General features: G+C 39.4%; 1 long non-coding RNA gene across 1 annotated transcript; it reads left to right on the top strand.

The window, feature by feature from the left end:
- The first annotated feature begins 2129 nt into the window (after window positions 1-2129).
- Window positions 2130-4833, top strand: LOC120739518. The gene is made up of 3 exons (XR_005697237.1): window positions 2130-2170; window positions 3837-3914; window positions 4062-4833. It is a non-coding gene; the product is annotated as an uncharacterized LOC120739518 (long non-coding RNA).
- The last annotated feature ends 9137 nt before the right edge of the window (window positions 4834-13970 follow it).

The raw sequence follows: 13970 nt of genomic DNA, 5'->3' as shown, positions 1-13970 counted from the left end.
TACCAGCATTCCTCTTGATGGGGTTTTATGGAGGAAAAAAAAGAATAGAGTTCCTTCGTTTATTTGATTTTAGGGCCTGTGGTTGGGAAGGAAAAAAAAAAAACACTAGATAAATGCACGTTTCATCAGGGCTAAATATTTCCACCCTGTAAAAAAAATGCCGGAAAGCAAACACAAGCCAGATTGTGGACTAGTGGTAGGACGATTGTGGGTATTTGTTTACATGTCTCTCTGTGTGCATGTGTGTCTGCCTGTGTGTGTGTATGCATAAATACCAAGTCTAACCACCCTAAATTGGCATAGCAGGTGCTTCTGAAACAATTGTAACCTAATGTTACTGTTTACCAAAGCCGCTTCCCCTGCTTTTACTCTGAAGTGTTGGGCAAATAAAAGAGAAGAGGGACGAAGGCCAAAAGTGAAGAGCTGCAGCGGATTGTTTGAGTCCGAATTGAACACATTCATCGCTGACAGGTTTGCTAAAAGGCTTCCATCAAAGTGAAGGATTTCTTCATAATCTTCTCTGTCTCTTCGCATGCCAAAAAATCCAGTGCTCCCACTGCTCCTTTACTTTTTTGTCTATTGACTGCAGATCCTCAGACTAATCTCAGCCCTTCAGTGTTTCCTATGCCCAAATCTTTTTTTCTCTTTCCACTGTTGGCATTATCTTCGCATCACATATGTTTTGGAAAAGAAAATATATGAGTGTGAGGTCAGACAGACACAATGATGCAGTTCAGTGGTGCAGCGGTGTGTTCACAGTTCCTGGTGTTAGGTTTACTCAGTCTCCTGTTGTATCCACAAAGCAAGCAGCTCCCTCGCATTTCTGGAATGGCTCACATTTCTTCTCTCCCCCTCTGTCATCTTTTTCATTATTGCCGATCTCCAAAATAGAGCCAAGATGTTTTGGAGATCCCCCCCCCTCCCTCCTTCTTTCCTTTCTCCCTTCTGACTTGTCCTTTCACCGTTGTGTCACTGTCGGAAACTGAGGTGAGATCAAGAGAAAGTAAATCCACCAAGCTGCGGTGAAGGAGACTCCCTTCTTGGTCATCTGGACTCCATTTTGTTTCCTTTAGATGTTATCCTCATGTCATGCTGCTTTGCAATCAAACAATAAAGTGACAAGATTAAGGGAGAGAAACCCTGTTATGTGAGTGGATTAAACAGCTTAAAATAAACAGGGGTTGTAAGATGAGAAGTGCTCATTTTCTCAACACTAAAACGCAGCGCCAAATCTTTATTTCATAAACAAGATTAAATGCCACTTCATGTCATCACTGAAACATGTTTTCTTTTTTCCCATGCTCCTTGTCAGCACTGCTGGTACACAAGAAACAGACACATAAGATTTTATCCTAAAATGCTGCTCGTTTAAGCAAAGATGCAGTTGTTAATTGAGACGTAAAAGCTAATGATACCAACAGTAATGTGGTTAGAGTGCAGGGATCCATCGCCGTACTGTTTACATCTGCTAAGTTTTAATATCAGTGTTCAGTGTTGGTCAAGTTACTTGAAAAAAGTAATCTTCCCCAAAAAAGTAATCCCGTTACTTTACTGATTACTTATTTTCAAAAGTAATTAATTACTTAGTTACTTAGTTACTTTTTAAAAACACGATTTACAACCTGAAGAGGTGATAAAGCGATAGATCTTTCAGCCCAATTCTACTTTTTCTACATAATCCATCATACAAAATGTAATCAAATGGAAAAGTCTCTTTTTTTTAACTTGTTTTATCAGTTTTAATCTTTTAACTTTATGCATCAAGCAAAAATTTAATTATATGCAACATTCTCTGACTGGAAGAAATTTGTTTAACATTTAAACCTATTTTCTACACATTCCAGCACATAAAATAAAATATTTTTTGTGTTTACACTCACTCTTTCAAATAGATGCAAGTAAAACACAGCAGAAAATAAATAAAGTCAAAGACTAGCGGTCCTGTTGCTCTATTTTCACCTGTAAAGCAGGAGTGAGGTAGGCGGAGGTTTACCCTGGTGCAGGTGTGCCGCGGTCAGTGGAAGAATCCACGAGTTTCTCTGTGAGTTTCCCATTACGTCATTGCGCTTGTTTAGGGTTTTTTTTTTTCGCTGTAAAAAGAAGTTTTCTTCCCACGCACAACGGACACTAATGTTTTTGTCACTTTTTATGGAATCAAACTCAAAGTAAGGTCAGTACTTCCACGCTTTAAACGCTGCACGCTCATACTCTCTCCCACAATCGATATATGATCCACTGTTGATCTGCACACAGCTGTTGTCACTAACGGCGCACTCGCTTACATCACTGTCATGAGACATTCTGGCAAAAAATCAAGCAGTAACGCAGCGTTACTACGGAAGGTAACGGTAATCTAATTACCGTTTTTGCAATAGTAATCCCTTACTTTACTCGTTACTTGAAAAAAGTAATCGGATTACAGTAACGCGTTACAGCCCATCTCTGTCAGTGTTAAACAACAACAACAACAAGCACAACTCTAGCACAGCTCATTACCATTTTATCAAACAGCCTAAGGTGTAATAAGGCACATACAAATTTAAAATTCAAGCACCGTGCCTAATTCTCATTTATCTCTAAAAACAATTAAAGCCTACTTGGCATAAACTATGCCATGATCCATCATCTGCCACAGTTGTTAGTTCTTTCTCAACTGGAGGAATGTATGAGCTGCAGCAGAGGCTGATTAGCTGTAATCTCACCTCCAGATTTATTTTCTCAGAGCGTAATGCAAGGTGATGCAAAGTAACTCAATCCTTTAGCACACATATGTATCATCACAGAGACACTTAAATCACTGCCATAATGGCTGCCATGTTTTCCCAGTTCACCGGCTTCATCCCTCTCTTTCTCTCCCTCTTGTCTATCGGCCCCCCTCGCGGTGTGTCTCTCAGTTGTTGTTTTTTTCTTGATTTCCTCCAGTCTGCCCCATGGAGACCGAGCCAGAGCACCTGCAAGTGCTCACTTTGAAAGATGTTGCAGGCTCAAGAATGCGCGCAGTAAACACATGAGAGCTGTATTTATAATAAATCAGCTTTATGGCCCTCTGATGGAGGTGATATCAGTGAAATTTATGCTGAGAGACCTCGCCGTCCTTAGCGAAACAGCTGCGAGATAGCACTACACCCCCACAACCACCACCCACCTACACCACCACCTTCACCCCCATCACCACCACCGCCCCGCCCCACCCCAGCAGCTCGCCTGGTCTGACTGGGTTTAGAGAGCCCAACACAGTCCTCTCTATGTGGTGGGGCCTGTGGTCTCTGGAACGGTAAAGTCCAGACTGAAATAGAGTGTGGGCAGGGTGGCGGTAGTGGGTAGCTATGTGTGTGCTTGTGATTGTGTCTCTGTGGTTGTGTGTGTGCAGTTATATGTGTATTTAATGTAGGCAGGGTTGCATAAATAGCATGAGCCTAGTTGAAGAGGCCGGAAGAGTGTCAGAGAGTTTTAAGGTGGATCATCTCTTAGCGATTCCAGACCTGTGTTATCACAAACACCAGTGTTTTTGAAATTCACCCAAAACCTGACATCCCTGACAGTCCTATAAATCATAGTCCTGCAAATACATTAAAGGTGCAATGTGTAGAATACATTATTTCAAGAAGAGATTGCTATTGTTTTGTAATAGAACTCTTTAGTTCTATTTTTGTCTCACATGGGCACCAGTTCAACAGCATGTTCATGCTCACAGGCTTCCAGACTACTCTTGATGCTGGTAGCTAGAGAGAAGCCATTGCTGTCACGGTCCCTCAGTCCTCCTGACCTTTATTTTCTCTCTGTGTCTCGCTCTCCTCTCTCTGTGCTTGTGTGTCTGTATCTGGATTCATGGGCAGGACTCATCGCAGGTTCCCGCCTCTGGCTGAACACACCTGCAATAATCAATCACCTGTTGCCGATGATCTCGTCAGCAGGTACTACTTAACGGGGCGGTTGAGGTTCATTCTTTGTTGGAGCATTGAACTGTGCTGTTAGTAAAACCTCAGCTCTTTAGTCTAGTGTGGTTTCCCTGCCTTTTTCCCCCTTGTGACTAATCTCATTGTTCTTTCCTTCGTGTACAGACCTTCCCTGGATTTCGCCCTGGAGTGCTTGGAGAAACTGCCTGAGCTGAGTGAGGAGAGTTTGGATTGTTTAGGCGTCCCTTTCCCTGGATCCCCTGCTTCCTGAATCACAACCTGTATATATCTCCCTGGTTTTTCATTGTAAATAAATGCTCTAAACTTGACCTCTCTGAGTCCTGCCATTGAGTCCTCTGTCTGATAATTGAAAGAGGTGTGATGAAAGATAAGTGAACTAATTGGACCTTTACCAAAATCTAACCCTAGCTGATCAGTGTTTCTATTAACTTCACATCACGAATAATAGATATATTTACCATTTCATTTGTTGCCTGTCCATTAGCATATTTGAATACTGAGTGTTTTTTAACACGTGCACTGCGGCCATGGGTTTTTGGGGTACGTGTGTGAGCAACCATTAACCTTAGTCTTCAAAATGCCTGCTCCCTAGAACATTTTCCAGAATTCATGTATGGAACCAGCTACTGATGCATAAAAGAAAAAAAATGTAACAACTGGGTGCAGGCCTGTGTGCTGGTAAGCATGCTAACCTCAGTTAGAGCTGCACAAGTAATCCAATTTGGATCTCAATCAATATCTGGCACAGTATCTTGAACCAACTTGTCACTTGGAACAGATCATTAATCTGCTGTTTGGAAATATTTTGGAATTAGCAAAAGGGAAAGTTAACCAAGACTTATTTAGCTGCCTGAAAACGCTGCAATCTGCAGTATAATAATGTATTAAAGCTAATCAATACAGCACAACTGGTCCATAAAAGCGAACCTTTATAAAAACTTTGATAGTGTCAGTACATGTACTGTATGCAAAATGCTCCATAGGAAACAGAGAGGGATTTCACAGCTGTCAAGTAATTTACTAAGTACTTAAAGTTTTTTTTAAAAATTGTATTTATATTTCTTTTCTAACAGATCCAATGATTTTAGATGCTTAAGGTGGACCAGTTTTATTTTATTGCAAAGATTTGTACTTTAGCACAAATGCAGCACAACATGGATGCAATGTTGTGTTTATGTGAAGGTAAAGTAAAAACTTTTTTCTTAACTTTTGTCACTAAAATCAATGAATAGTCATTACAATAGTTGTGATCGCAATTTAAATTAATCGTTATAATCCTTTTGGCCACAACCATGTAGCCCTAAACTCAGCAGCTATTACTGCAATACATATATGTCAGTAAGATAAAGTCTCAGCTGTTGCTTCTTCATGCGCTGTTAAGAAAAGTATGTATTGCACCTTTAAAGCTCGTAGTTAAATATTGGTTAGAAAGGAATAAAAATGCAAGTGTTGAGGAAAAGTGAGCCTCAAACATTCCATATTGCTCTCCATGCATTATCACAAGTGCAGAGGCACAAACACATGCACACGGTCACAGTGCTACTCAATTTATCATCCAGCCTTCTCTAACTAGCCCAGATGGTTCCTGTCTCTACTAGCCAGTGGACACAAAACACATTTAAAAGCAGTGATGTCACAGCCATGCCTGCATTGTGTGGTTTTACCTTACAGAACCCATTCTCATCATTCCATGATGAAAGGTGACCACCCGCCATTATTTGGTTTTCAACAGATGCAGGCAATAATAAGATCTGCCGAGGCTCCAATGGTTAAAGTTTTCTTAAAGCCTCTAAAACGTTGTGGAGTCCCACATAATCAAGCCCCAAAAATACACCACATAAACAGTGAATTTCTGTGTTTTTTTCCCCCCTGATGTCATCTCCTGCTCTTCTTGCCAAGGAGGGTGCAGCAGCTTCTGTAAATGTTTGTTGTTCTTTTGTCAACAACCCCTCTTGAGGACCTTGCATTCAAATATGTTTGCTAATTTGGTATCGTGCCGAAGTGACACGAAGGTGGATCAACTAAATTTAAGCATGAGTCAGCCAAGTGTATGTAATACTGATTACACAATGGAAGGAGATTTAATCTTTACTGGAAAAAAATGACAATTTTGTTCTTCTCTGCCATCCTTTAGCAACCCCGCTGAAGTGTCTTTGAGCCTGCAGGGGGCAAAAACTGAAAAGAAAACATCTGATATTCTAAACACTTTACAGCCACAATAAAAAAAAAAAAAAAAAAAGATAGGATGCTTACTAAAATGCAAATAAGTTTTGCGATGCACCAAATGCTTTCAGATTGTAAAAGTTCTGAACTGTAGGCAGGGCAGTTCAGCAACCAGACTCTTCTACTATGAAGCTATGCTGTTGTAATGCATGCAATGTGCGGTGCTGAAATATGAAATGCATTCCCTGAAAATGATTCCCTCTGGATGGGAGTATTTGATGCTCTAGAATCTGAGTATATCATTAATCACTGATCGTGGATTTCCACATGTGCAAGCTTCCAATTTCATAGGTGCTAATGCACCATCATACCATCAGAGATGCAGGCTTTTGAACTAAGTGCTGATAACAAGCCAGATAGTCCCTCCATCTATAAGATGGGGGGGGCATGTTATCCAATGTAATGGGACAACTTTGCCCAAAGTTTTGTAGATAATTATGTTTCTGGATCATGTTTAGGTCTTGTTTCTTGGCAGATTGAACCTTGTTTACAGACAATTTCTGAAAGTGTTCCTCAGCCCGTGCAGGGATTTCCATGACAGAATCAGGACTGGTTTTAATGCAGTGCCACCTGAGGGGGCCCAAAGATCGTGATCATCCAATATTGATTTTTGGCTTCGTCCCTGATGTCTGATCTTTTGATGATGTTATGTACTGTAGATGATGAGATATTCAAAGTCTTTGTTGCGGAACTTTATTCTACATTGTTCCACAATTTTTAGATGTAGATGTTTTGTTTTATTTTGTACAGATTCATGAACCTTTGCCATCTGGCTCTCTAGGATGCCCTTTTATACCCAGTCACCCGCTCCCAGTGAACCTAATTAGTTACAAGATGTTTTCCAGCCTTTTGTTGTCCCTGTCCCAACTTTTTTTTAGACATATTTCCTGCCATCAGATTCAAAATGAGCTAATATTTTTCTTAAAATTGAAAAATTTCTCCAATACATTTATTATATGTTTTCTGTGTTCTATTGTGAATACAATATGTTTTTGCAATTTGCAGATCATTCCATTTTTATTTAAATTTCACACAGTGTGGCAACTTGATTTGGAATTGTGATTGTGCTAAATTTTTGACTAAAGGAACAATGACAAAGACACATAATCCAGCAGTCTTTTTGTACCAGAGAGAAGTACAAAGTGTGATTGGACAATTAAAATAAATCATACCTTATTTCACTAGCTGGGCCCACGTCCTCATTTTAGGTTTGACAGCATTTTAGTAGGTAAAGGTGAATGATTGGACATGAACTGAGCTGCGGTTTGGGGAAGGCCTCGAAGGGGACTGGGGATGGCTGCTGGGCCTGGCAGATCCCCATGTACTAAATAGGAGTGAAGAAGTTAAAGAATTGAGAACAAGGAGGGAGGGAGGGTGGGGCACGTAAATGAGAATGAACAGCTTGCAGAACTGGGGGAATCTATATAGATGACAGCCGGAAGGAGCGTGTTTGGAGGCGTGGTCCCGCTCCTGAAATTCCGATACATAATCTCCAATTAAATTTCCTCTTATGGGTCATCACCTTCAGCGCACCACTTCCGCCACTTATTCTGTTTTTAGTTTTTAGCTTTATTGAAGTTAAATTCAGATTACCTGAAATTGTGTGTCTACAACTCCTTCCCTTTTAAGCTGAATTTCATTTAGGTAAGAGGATGAGGTACTGGTGTGGACAAAAAAAAAAAGAAAAAAGAAAAGAAAATCCTGCATTTTCAGCATAGTGTAAGCGTGCATGTTGATGAGATGATGAAACGCATAACATTTCTGCTTATTTTCTGCTGCAGTCATTACAGAAGCAGTTTGTGTTGATAGTCCTGCAGCAGAAGATGGTTCTTAGCACACAATCCCCCCACCCCATGGTATGATTCAGGTTCCTGGAGAGGAAACTGGAGGAGTAAGGCAACAAATTTGGCAGCAAACCCCAAACCAACCACTAGCATGTTTAGGTAGCTGCCATGGTAACCAGTGTTATCCCACAATAGATTTCTTTTTTCTTTTCTTTTTTTGCACCTACAGCTCCAGAAGAGTAAAAGCAACTTGGTTTAAAAGGTGTCGGTTGCACAACAATGAGGAAGGGAGGGAGGAAGTTTCACTTGCATTCACTGTTTTTCAGATTTGTAGTTGTGTTCTGGTTAAGATCAAATTTTGGAGAAGATGTTTATACATATCTTTTTTAGATCCTGCTCCCGGATATCCACACACACATAAATAAACAAAACATTTCAAATGAGCCCTCATGTACAATTAAAGTGAGCCAAACCACTAAAGACAACAACACATGGAATAACACGGACACATGTATCATTACTCTGGCTAATATCACTAAAACTGTGGTGCTTTTATTTAACTTTTTTCCAGCAAGCTTTTATTTTGTGGCTTGGATGTGAGCACATTTGGCCTTTTGTTAAAGGAATACGATGTTTGCATGCGTCAATACAGAAGTGGCATATTTGTGTTTCCTGGATGATAAAGGGTTATTGATGTGCACACAAACACACAATCTTTATAAGTTAGATTTTCCAAGAAAAGGGACTTTGCAGAAGTTTTTTTTTCTTTGAGATCCTGGAAAAGAACATCCGATTCACAAATCGACGTTATTCCTTATAAAAGTAAGGCTTTCAATTAAAAGAATTACACCCTGGGGAAGCTAGTTTCTTACACATAAAAAAAGCTCACCACATACATGGGGGTTATTGTAGTCTTTATCTTACAATATAGAGTATTGAGGTGACTGTTGTTGTGATTTGGTGCTACATGAATACAACTGAATTGAATTAATACAAATTCCATTAACTTGGAAAATCTTGGAGAACATTTTCTTTAACTCACAAAGCTCCCAGTTTGGGATTGAGAGACAGACACTGATCCTAATTTTAAGATTAAACTTTCATTTTAATGAAACTTATGTTTACAGCTGGATCCGGTGGTCTAATTGTGGGGATTCTTGCACTAATATTGTAGGCTCTTTACCTTACATTATATAGCAACTGTACCTGGTATAATATGAAGATAACTGGATTGAGTTGAGGTGAGAGGATGGACCATCTCTGCCTAAGTCGCTGTATTTTTGAGATCATCAGCGGCAGCCCTAATGTAGATGGAGTACACAAAAACGTACTACTACTCTTAATGCTCCTGACTCATTTTAGAATCACCGACCCATTGTTTATTTATTTATTTATTTTACTGTCCACGGAAAATTTGTGTCATGTCAACCAGCCCCAGTGGTTAAGCACAGAGAGGAGAAAAATGTGGCTTCAGTTAACTGGATCCATTAAGATGTCTCCGAAACTCCAGCGAATAAATCTGCCCGCTTTGTCCTCCTCTCTTTAGCTTTATTTTTGTTTCAGTTATGTTTGTTTGCAGAGATTGGAGCATCTCTTTACTACATAACCAAACTCCCTCTCATGTTCCATCGCGCTTGCGTTACAGGCTCCTCAGAAGCTTGCTTTCACCCTAAAGCTTGATTTGACGTGAAAACAAGTAATATGACTAAGCACGTATTTAAGAGCTTCCCAGCACTCAACAACTCAGCTTACATCCGGCCTCATAAATTTCTGACTCGCGCTACACAAAAGGATGCTAGAAGTGCAAACCGTAAATTTAAATCAGGAAATTCAAACATCACCTTATGCTTAATTCCCAGCTGGGATTCAGTTCATCATCATCACAGATGTGGCATTCCTATTCTGTAGGCTTGATGCTTTTTTTTTTTTAGTACTAAATGAAATGTTAATTCAGTATCATGAGTATGGGTGCAGTTATTTTCCTGTGAGTGAATCGTCCTGTTGCCATAAATAGTCAGTAGCACAACTAATTTGTGTCTGAAAATAGCTCCCCTGCAGATTTACTATTTACTCATGATTGGATAATGTTTGCTAAAACATACAGTGTTATTTGCTTTTTAAATTTGTAGTCTGCATTTAAAGATTGAATCTTTACAGTAGAAAAATGTGCTGGGAGTGAGCACAACAGCAGGCTAAGAAAGTGGAATGAGCCCTGCCACAGGATCATGTGTCTTTGCGTTCATACTGTGCAGTATGCTATGTTAGCCAGTCTGTGTGAGTGTATGTGGGGCAAACTGTATCCCACCCCTGAACTTCAGCTCTCAAATCAAGGCCCTGAAAGTAAACACTGCACTGCCAGGGGATCTTGTTTATCAAATCTGCAATTGCACTCATAGAGCAAAATGACCTACAATTACAGGCCCAGCTAGAAATTAAGTTTTCAGTCAGCCATCCAGAAAAAGATCATAGGATATCCTACAAAAGAGAATTCTTCAGTAGTCCTCCCCTTCTCCTTGTACCTTTTTTCCTAAAATTCCATATCCTATGACTGCTTAAATAACGTGCTTTTTATGTTTCTGTGTATTTGCAAAAGGGTTTATATAGCTTCACTTCACACTGACATGATGTTTGAGAATGTTTATGTCACTTTATGGTGATATTTGTAGAATTTCCTCCCAAAGCAACCACAACAGGCTGATGCTTCCAAGCATCAGAGCTTTGTTGCCACTGGCTTCGCCAAGATATTCCGACCGCTCCTAAAACGTCAGCAATTCCAGCAAAAGCAATTACATGCTGCTGCCCCCAAAGTAAAGTTGAAAGGTTCTCTCTTTAAAGTGTGTAAAAATCCCTTTTGGTTTAGAAATATGGTGCTGGGTGGAACCTGGAGGCTACTCTGCTCTAACACAAGCGTGTGGCACGAGCATGCAACATACTGGTTCTCACAGAGAGATCATAAATGGAGCAGATCCCAAAACCTGGGTTACAGCATTCCTGGATCTCTAAGCAGTGCGGTGACCTAATCGCCTCACCACCTACTTCCAAATCCCAAGCAGCAAGCCAGACACCCCTGAGAGTAACATCTGACTGCACCATGAAATATTACGTCAGGAGTGAGTCATTGGAGACTGAGCCTCACTCAGCCTTATAAACTCACAAACACAGGGGCTTTGCTCAGACTAGATTAAACTGGTGAATATACTGTATCACTGAAAGGAAATGTATCATTTCTAGCTTCCACACTTTTCAGATAAGGTCCAAAATAAGCGGTGTAAACATCCAGCATCACGTTATATGAGTGAATAAGCCGATCGCAAATACATTTCTTTGACATGCTGCACTATGATTCAACATCCAGCTTTTGTGCACTGTTGACATTGCAAACAAATTCACTTTGACAAATATCCAAGTTTGATAAACAGATCGGTCTCTCCTAATAAATCAATTGATGGTGCTTTTATTAGTGTTTTGACATATCAGTCAAGCACATAATCAGTCAGTGAGCTGACTACCCAACATCTGCAGATTACTTGGAAAGTAAAGCCGTGGCTAGCAACCAGTAGTCCACTAAACACTTTGACCTGTGAAACATATAATCAGGAACTATTTTTTTGGAACAAGACACTAAAATACACAGATAAAAATCATGTAAACAGACGAAATATTACAAAAGAATTTCTTAACTGATGGCATGAACAGGCCTGTAGGGCAAACCGAAAAGAAGCTTTAAATATTTTGTCCACATTTAGAAGAAAGATTTTGTGAGTCCAATAGTCTGTTAATATTAACATGGATCAGAAATGATTATTTGCTAAACTAAGAACATTAATCACAGCTTAATATTTGGCAAAAATGCCCCAAACTGTTAAGATTTAGATTTCTTCACAGACAAAGAGGTGAATACTGATCTCTAGTAAGAACAAAAGTTGACATTTAGTCTCTTTTTTAACCAAAACAAACCAGAAAAAGTTCAGGAAATGACTTGGACAGTGTGTTTATTTGCCCAGAGTAAGCTGTAATAATGAGTAAGTCTAGCTATTTAACTTACAGCAACAGCCTACATTAGTAGAAGGTTTTTACCCTAGTATTAAGAAACATACAATGCTGTGCAAAATTCATAAACCACTCCTCATTTATTTACACTCTGGATCAAAGGAGCCAGACTTTTACTTACTTACTTACTTAAAAGTATTTTTAAAGTGGTCTTGAGCAATAGTTTCTTTTCTTCCCTCTCCCTTTTTTTTGTTTTTGGTATGTCACTTAAAATTGACCTATGAATCATCTAAACATTAAAAAGGCACCTAACTCAAGGGATAAACCAGTGTTGTGTCTACACAGAACAGACGATTAGCAAACAACCAGTTTATTCTGTATCTTATGGCACTTTTTTATGAGCAGCCTGTTGCAGAAACACATCTTACCATACGAGCTTCATTTATAAAGCTCTTTAAGATAATAAAAAAAGTGCTGTGCACAAGAATGAATAAATAAATACACTAAAAAGTAAAAACAACACCAATAAAAACAATGCGTCTTCCTGAGTTGAAGACTACAGAGTACAAATGTGTTTGAAGATGAGATTTACTAAGTCCAACATAATGTGTGTTGCAGTAATATAGCTGAGACCTAATAAAGGCATATATTACTTTCTGAAAATGCTGCCTAGAATTAAATGAAAGAAGCTAGACTTATTCATGCAGTATTTAAGAGAGAGAAACATCCCTCTGCTTTAATGACACATTGATCTGATTGTCATCAGCATAGCAGTGAAAGGTGATTCTATGCTTTCTAAGAATGGATACAAGTAGAAGTAGGTAAAGTACAAAAAGCAGTGGCCCTTAAATTGAGCCCTGTGGAACCCCGTGTAGCAGGGGAGTGGAGGAGGAATCAGAGGCAGCAAGGCTGACAGAAATCCTTCCAAAGCACGCCCACGGATACTCTCAAGATGCTGTAAATGAAATACCAGGTCCATGTATCACAGTTAGATCAAGCAGAAGAAAAATCACGTAGTCACCAGAATCAGATACCAGGAAAATATCATTAAAGACCTGTAACAGTGTAACTCTGTGCTAGGAAGGATTTCAAACCTCAGGAGATCATGCTTTTCCAAAAAACAAAAGTCTTCAACTGAGTATAAACTATATTTCCCAAAACTTTTGAAAGAGAATGCAGCTTAGAGATAGGGCATTTGTTCAATTTCTTCAACTGAATCTTTTTTAGGTAGCACAGTTTGACAGGCTTAAAATAGTATTTTAGCACCACCAAGGTAATTCCCAAAGAGTTATTGGCAAAAAAAAAAAAAAAAAAAAGGGTGTGCGTCCCAAAAAATTTGAGGAAACTGGACAAGTGGAGGACAACAGAAAAAGCGTGGGGCCTAAAAACTATCTACAGCAGATGAAAAGCATCTGAAAATCATGTACTTGTGAAATAGATACCCAGCAAAGATTTGGCACAGGACCTGCGAGATGCATCTGGCCCTTTAGTTGATCCATCTACTGTTTGAAAAAGCCTCATATAAAATTGTCTCAGTGCCTGTCAAGAAGTTATCCTTAAGAAGACAAGACAAAGACAAACAGACAGGAAAAGCTGGGGTGTGAGAAATTACACAAATCAGTAGTACCAGTTCTCATGGAGAGATGAATCCAAATGTGTAATTTAGGTTCAAATAATCAAAATCAAATCAAATCACTTTTATTGTCACATTACATCATCACAACGTTGTCAATCATCAATAAGTGAGTGTCTACAGCCATCTGTAAAACACGGTGAAGGCTCTGTTATGGTTCAGGGCTTCATTTCAGCCAGTGGTGTTGGAGATCTTATCAAGAGAATTATGAACGCAGAAAATTATGGCCAGATTTTGATCCACTGTGCAAAATCATCTGAAAGGCTTCTTTTTTCAGCATGACAGTGATCTGAAATACAAGTGATCTCTTTTACAAGTGATCTCTTTTACTGCCAATGCAGTAAAAGCATAGCTCGGTGGAAAAACACACAACAAAACACTATCGGTCATGGATTGCCCTCTCCAGAGCTCGGACCTCAAAAT

This window comes from Simochromis diagramma, unplaced genomic scaffold (assembly GCF_900408965.1).
Source record: "Simochromis diagramma unplaced genomic scaffold, fSimDia1.1 OVJJ01000304.1, whole genome shotgun sequence".
In the NCBI taxonomy this organism is placed as follows: Eukaryota; Metazoa; Chordata; class Actinopteri; order Cichliformes; family Cichlidae; genus Simochromis; species Simochromis diagramma.
The sequence above is the reverse complement of the archived record's forward strand: the minus strand, read 5'-3'. Positions and strand labels throughout refer to the sequence as shown.